This window comes from Medicago sativa, chromosome 6, assembly GCF_051527215.1.
Source record: "Medicago sativa cultivar Bolivia chromosome 6, Bolivia_mono, whole genome shotgun sequence".
Taxonomy (NCBI): Eukaryota; Viridiplantae; Streptophyta; class Magnoliopsida; order Fabales; family Fabaceae; genus Medicago; species Medicago sativa.
In genome coordinates this window covers 8,214,714-8,221,037 of record NC_140754.1, presented here as the reverse complement: position 1 = coordinate 8,221,037, position 6,324 = coordinate 8,214,714, and the positions used below count along the sequence as shown (strand labels likewise).

The 6,324-nt window shown below is 35.2% G+C and overlaps 1 long non-coding RNA gene across 1 annotated transcript; it reads left to right on the top strand.

The window, feature by feature from the left end:
* The first annotated feature begins 791 nt into the window (after nucleotides 1–791).
* On the top strand, nucleotides 792–3,402 carry LOC146912519 (uncharacterized). Its single transcript, XR_015016715.1, has 4 exons — nucleotides 792–1,100; nucleotides 1,204–1,280; nucleotides 1,627–1,879; nucleotides 3,195–3,402. It is a non-coding gene; the product is annotated as an uncharacterized LOC146912519 (long non-coding RNA).
* Nucleotides 3,403–6,324: the final 2,922 nt, after the last annotated feature.

Below are 6,324 nucleotides of genomic sequence, written 5' to 3'. Positions count from 1 at the left end.
AGAATGAGGTTTTGTGAACAAATCAGCCGGCTGGTCAAGCGTGCCAATGGAGATAAGATGAAGTTCACCATGGAGAAGATGTTGACGAATGAAGTGACAATCAATTTCAATATGTTTCGTTCGCTCATGGAAAACATCATTGTGGGCAATTTGAATGACACTGCGATTATCACAATATAGATCAATTGGTGAAGACTGTGATGTCTCTAAATCAGCAAGAAGCCAACGAAGCCACAGTATCACAGAAGTAGTATCAGCGAGAGCACGATATTCAGCTTCGGTACTAGAGCGAGCCACCAAAGTTTGTCTCTTGCTACGCCAAGATATGAGAGAATCTCCAAGAAAAATACAAAAACCAGTGGTGGAACGACGATCACTAGGATCACCGACCCAATCAGCATCAGAGTAGGCTCTAAGAATTAATGGGGATGTAGTTGAGTAATGAAGACCATAAAATAAGGTACCCTTGATATATCGAATAATCCGAAGGACAGTTGCATGATGTGTGGTACGTGGAGAATTCATGAATTGACTAACCATATGAACATCATATGAAATATCCGGCCGAGTAACAGTGAGGTATATCAGACTACCTACGAGCTGCCGGTAAAGAGTAGCATCATTAAGTATGACGATATTCGGCAAATATCTCAGACACTATTCTAACGGACTTGAGGGATTAAGTGGTTATGAATTAAAGAAAGATAATTGTGTATTTTCTCTTGAAGGACATTTTGGTAACTTGTCATTCAAGATTTTTATTTTAATTGGGCCAAGACTAGATTTTTCTCATTCTTACTATATTCTTCACCATCACTCTAGAACTCTCTCCTTCCTTCTACCACTCTCTCAAAAATTCGGCTCTCTCTCTAATCCAAACTTCATCAAAATTTCATCTTTCATCATGGAATCATCATGCTAATTGTTGTAATGGGTACCTTGTAGAGATTAATTTTAAGAACAAGCTTCACAAATTATCTTTCCTCCCTCCCATGTCCCAATCGACCCTCTCCCTTTGTTGTTCCAAAATCATCATTCCAATCTCATGGAACCGACTTGTAATTTTGCTTTTGGACTAACCATGGTGGAGTGATCACAAGGTAAGTAACAAAATTCATTCCCCTCTCCTTTCCATGATGACCGAATTCATCACCACCACTCCCAATGTTTCCTTTGTTGATATTACTTGGGTTTATGTTATAGGAATGCAAAATTGTGTTGTGAGTGATTATGGTAGTGACAAGTTGATGCACAAGGAGCTTATGAATTATACATTTAAGGTGAGTTTACTAGTAAGTTAAATTTTTGGAGAATGGACTAGAAGTAGAAACTTGGAATTGAAGGAAATTAATATAGAAAAGTGGTTTAGTAGCCTTGATGAGTTGTTGTTGGTGTATTTTGAGTTGTAGTTGTTGTTATAAGTGATTATACTTGAAATTCATGATTTTGAGACGAAACTCGTATGGTCTTCATTGGCTCGTATATGATGCTGTGTAATCCATAATTGAGTAATTATTGGATTTATGGATTCTGCACGTAATTCCCTTCAAATTGGATATAAATTTCGTGTGATTTGGATTAGAAACGAACTCAGAAAACACAATTGAAGTTTGGTAAATCTTGCAGGAAAATGCTTACGGGTTTAGACGAAGATTTTGCCGAATAAGCTAAATTGCGAGTTTTAGTTAACGAATGGGTCCAGAACTGAATGTATATGTTTAGTAGACATAATAAGAGTTTGGATCGAAGTCTGGGCTGTAATTGGAGCGTACAGAAGCCATAAGCTGCATTTAAGCTGTTTTGGCGAAAAGTGCTTATGGGGCATAGCAGGAGCTGAAATGGGACTTAAGCAGCGTCGGGACTTCAGAAAAATGTTAAGGTGAGTTCCTTTAGTTAGAAAACTTCCCTTTGGGTAGTTAAATTATGCCTTTAGAACAATAGAATATGATTTAGTACATTAGTACATAATTTAGTGACAATATGATTAAGATTTATACCCTTGCTAGAGTACTCTAAAATAACTTTTATGTTGATAAATATGATTATGGTAATGTAGAAGTTAGAGGAAAAATATTATGATAAGTTTTACGTGAGAATGAATAAATATGCAATTTCGGCTAACGTTACGTAAAGTGAGAATTGTTTGATTTTATTACTTTATTTTGACTATTAGCTAAATTAAATTACACTTTTAAGGTAATATAATGGTTTGGCTTGGCTAAGACTCCAATTCTCATTATTGCCGAATATGTAGCCGAAATTGTATTATGCATATCCTCTAATCATACACTACCATAATATATATTTATTTGTGTAAAGGAATGTTTAGAGTAAAATGGCCATTGAAACAAATTATTCAAGGGTAGATTTCCAATTATTGGAAAGTAAAGAATTCTAAGTATGAATGTTCGGCTTAATTAGTCGGGTTTTAATTTATCAGGATATGGGAAAATTTTATAACCTTTTAGGAATGGCATATGACAACGATATGCCTAGAACCTGAATAGGTTAGTATCCGAATTAATTTCAGAACAAAGACGGAATCACTACGTCTTTATTATTAGTTTCAGGATGTTTTCATTAAAAGAAAATCAGTTAAGTTATTCCTCTCTATCTCCCCGTCAGTAGTGGAGTTGAGGATTAACTCAGTTATTAGAAATCAGTTCAAGTTATAATATTAAAACATGTTTAAGTTGTGGCTTTCGCTATCCCGCCAGTTGGATACGAAAGGTTCCTGCCAGTTGGAACGGGCAATATCCGTGAGGATGACCCCACAATAATCAGAGGAGTCCGGTATCCCCGTCAGTTGGGTTCCTGCCAGTTGGAATTATTACCGGTCATAGTGGAATAAATTCCGGGGTTACTCCACCTGGGTTTATTCCGTAAAATCAACTCAGATAATACTGTTTGTTCAACGCTAACATTTCTAACATAACATGACAGACATTTTATTTATAATTACGATTGTGATTATGATTTCAGCATTAGTATCAGGATTATATTAATATTTCAGATAGCGATCCTAGTTATCCCCCGATCGCTCAGTTATGCATCAAGAAACTGTATGAACCCAAAAAGGGTTGAGCTTAGAGACAGATGGCGATCCTAGGTTCCCTGAGATTGCCTACAGCCTAGGATAGGTGGAACTCACTGAGACATCCCGTCTCACCCCAATCTCTTTTATTTTATTTCAGATCAGCAGGTTGTACGTGGCAAGGAGACAATACAGGAGGTTGAATGATATATTTCCACATGCTCGTGTCGTACTAGTTCAGATTATTTATTATGGTTTCAGACATGTATTCAGATAGCAAATGTATGATTCTGCAGTGATGTATATATTTATTTAGTCAAAATTTTTATTATTGTAATTTTAATGTATCCAGTACTAAATTTAACGCATATTCTAAATATTCTAGATAAGTTTAGTGTGGGCGTTACAATTTGGTATCAGAGCAGGTCGATTCAGATCGTGCCTTGGATGATTAGAATTCAATAAAATGTAGTGGGACCATTGGAGTCTGGATATTTATTCTAAATGTCATATCTACCTGAGCCTGATCAACTCAGACTAGTATATGACAGTTAGAACAAATGTCTGAGAGCTGAATAGGACCTCGGAGGAATGAAGCGTAAGGAGGAGGAAAGTCCGGGTGTCGGGTTTTATAGCGGATTTTGTTAAGGAAGTATTCGACGCCAGATGGTGGCTGATAAACTGTGAAGCTGAAGATTTTTCGAGGACATAAGAGAAATGTAAAGATTAAGACGGAGTATTTGATATTATAATAGTGCACTTTATATGTGAATATGAGAGAAGAAAGATACTAAGGAACGATTGTAACCTTTACATAATCCGTAATATAGGAAGTATGATGTAAAGTATGGAGAAATAATTCGGAGTACGAATTTAAGAATACATGAATAGCAAGAGGAATTTGATATGAAGAAAATTATCACACGATTAATGGAATCCATAATCTTTTAGTCGAAGTAGAGGATGTAAGAAGTGAAGGATATGAAGGCTCAGAGCGAGCATGATTTATGTCTGAGTTGTTAAGTGAATTAATTTGAAATTAAGCAAAATTATTTTGGAGCAGACAAAGATAATCCCTCTACGCAGTCGTTGAATGGATAATGCAAACCAGATAAATTATGTTAGATTAGTGCATTTTTCGAATATTAAGTGCCATATTTTTGAATCAGGAAGTGAATATGTTATGCAACCTAAGAGTTACGAAGGATGAATAAATAGTTGTGGAAAGATTCTTACGGATTAGAGTACGATTTGGATGTATTTTTATTAGGAAGGAATTGCAGAAAAGTTAAACTAATATGGATTGTATGCTAAGGAAATTGCATACGACCCCTTGCATTTATCATGATATTAAGTTCTTCTTAGAACTAAGAAATACAAGTATAACAGTAAGTGGAAAGAGATCCCGGTAATGGTCAGAGACAAGATGTAACTTTTAATCGAAAAAAAAGAAGACTGAATAAGAAGTTGCCAAAGTACAGTGAACTAATGGACGAATGATGTCAAGCTCTTTCAACAGAATGTCGAGGACAAGAATGTATTAATGCATGAATACAATAGGTTGATGTGTTAGGGATTAATCAAGATTTTTGAATTTGAAAATTATTTTAAGGTTCTGCTACAGGAAAAATTGTCGCTAGTGTAAAAGAGTTAAGAACGAAGTAAAGTATTGAGGAGAAACATTTTTATCTGATGATTTTTCTTATGCAAGTCTCTTGAAAACCAAAAGAATGATTTTGTTAACTAAATCGAATTTTGGGAGTCGAAGTTATTACAGAGGTGATCATAAGTGTAACTGTCATTATAGACAAGAACAAAGTAAATCGAAATAAGCCTCAAATATTCAGGTATGTTTTAGTTCATAAATAATATGAATGTGAGAATCATTCAAGGAACACTTTGCGAGAACAAGTATGTAGTGCATGTTTAAAGAAAAAAAATTGCAGTATTTGAAAATGACTCGTCAGTGATTATAAGTCGGTGCTCGAGATAGCAAGAAGTGTAGAGTTAGCCCCATGTTCATAACATGTAGTAATGAGATGGAGAAATTTACAGTATGGTTGGAGCAGTACGCCTAAGCGAAGTGAACTAATAAATCAGAGTAGCGCAGCAAGATATTAATCATCAAGAAGTAACATAATGTGCAAAAGTTTAAGACTTTGAATGAGATATTCATGGGAAATCTTAAGAGACGAATTAAACAATTTTCCAAACCGCATAATTCACAGATATTAAAAGTTCAAGTAGTAAGAGTAGTATGAAGGTGTTCCTACCTTATTGATGTAGTTTTTCTACATGTCATATAACTATGTACACGTGAGTATATATAGGATCGTTTTCCACAGGGAGTTGCGTTATATCATAAGCGTTTTCACAATCTTTCACATTAAGGTATCATTTATAAAATGTTTGTTTGTAACATTATATCCATAGATGACAATAAAGTAAACACGAGAAGAGATCGAACTATTTCGCTTGCGGTATAAGATAACGAGCAAGCATAACAGCAGCAATCTCTCGATCGATTAACAGACTCTAGCTTTATAACCAATATTATTACAATCATTTCTACAACATCCTTTGTGTCCAAAGCGACATCGTTATTTCTAAGTTAGCGTTTAAACATTCGTGTCCAAATCCCTTAAACGATAACAAAGTCGATCAGATAACTTAATCGACCGTGTCCAGCCTAATTAAGTATCCGAAAGCATTAAAATCTTGATTAAAAGTAATTATCAAAGGTTTACAAACTTGTCAAGAGTGATATAACATAAGATAGATTGTTATTCTAGTTCTAGATTCAAGAGTTCGTGTCCAAATCATCTTGAATCTCTTTGAAAGCATTAAAAGCAAGAATAACAACAATATTGAATCAATAAGCTAGAACCTTATGTATTAAAAGATCAAAAGATTACATAATAGCTTGATTGTTACCTCAACACTACAAAGAAGGTGATAGTTACACATAGACATGTAAACTAATGCAAGGAATGAAGGAAAGATGAAGATTCCATGCCAAGATCCTTGATGTCTCAATGAATCTAGGGTTGAATCTACTCCTTAATCACTTGCTTTGTGTTTCTCTCTTGGAAATAGCTCTGACCACTCTCTTAGAATGTATAAAAATATCAATGGAATAGTGAATGCCCTAAAAGAGAGGTAAGAATGCTATTTATATGGGCCTGTGTTTTTGTACCTACGCTAATAGCGCCTGCCACGCTAATAGCGTGGTAAGTCGGCCTATAATCTGGCCAATGGGCTGCTGCCACGTTGGCCTTGCCCTGCTTCTA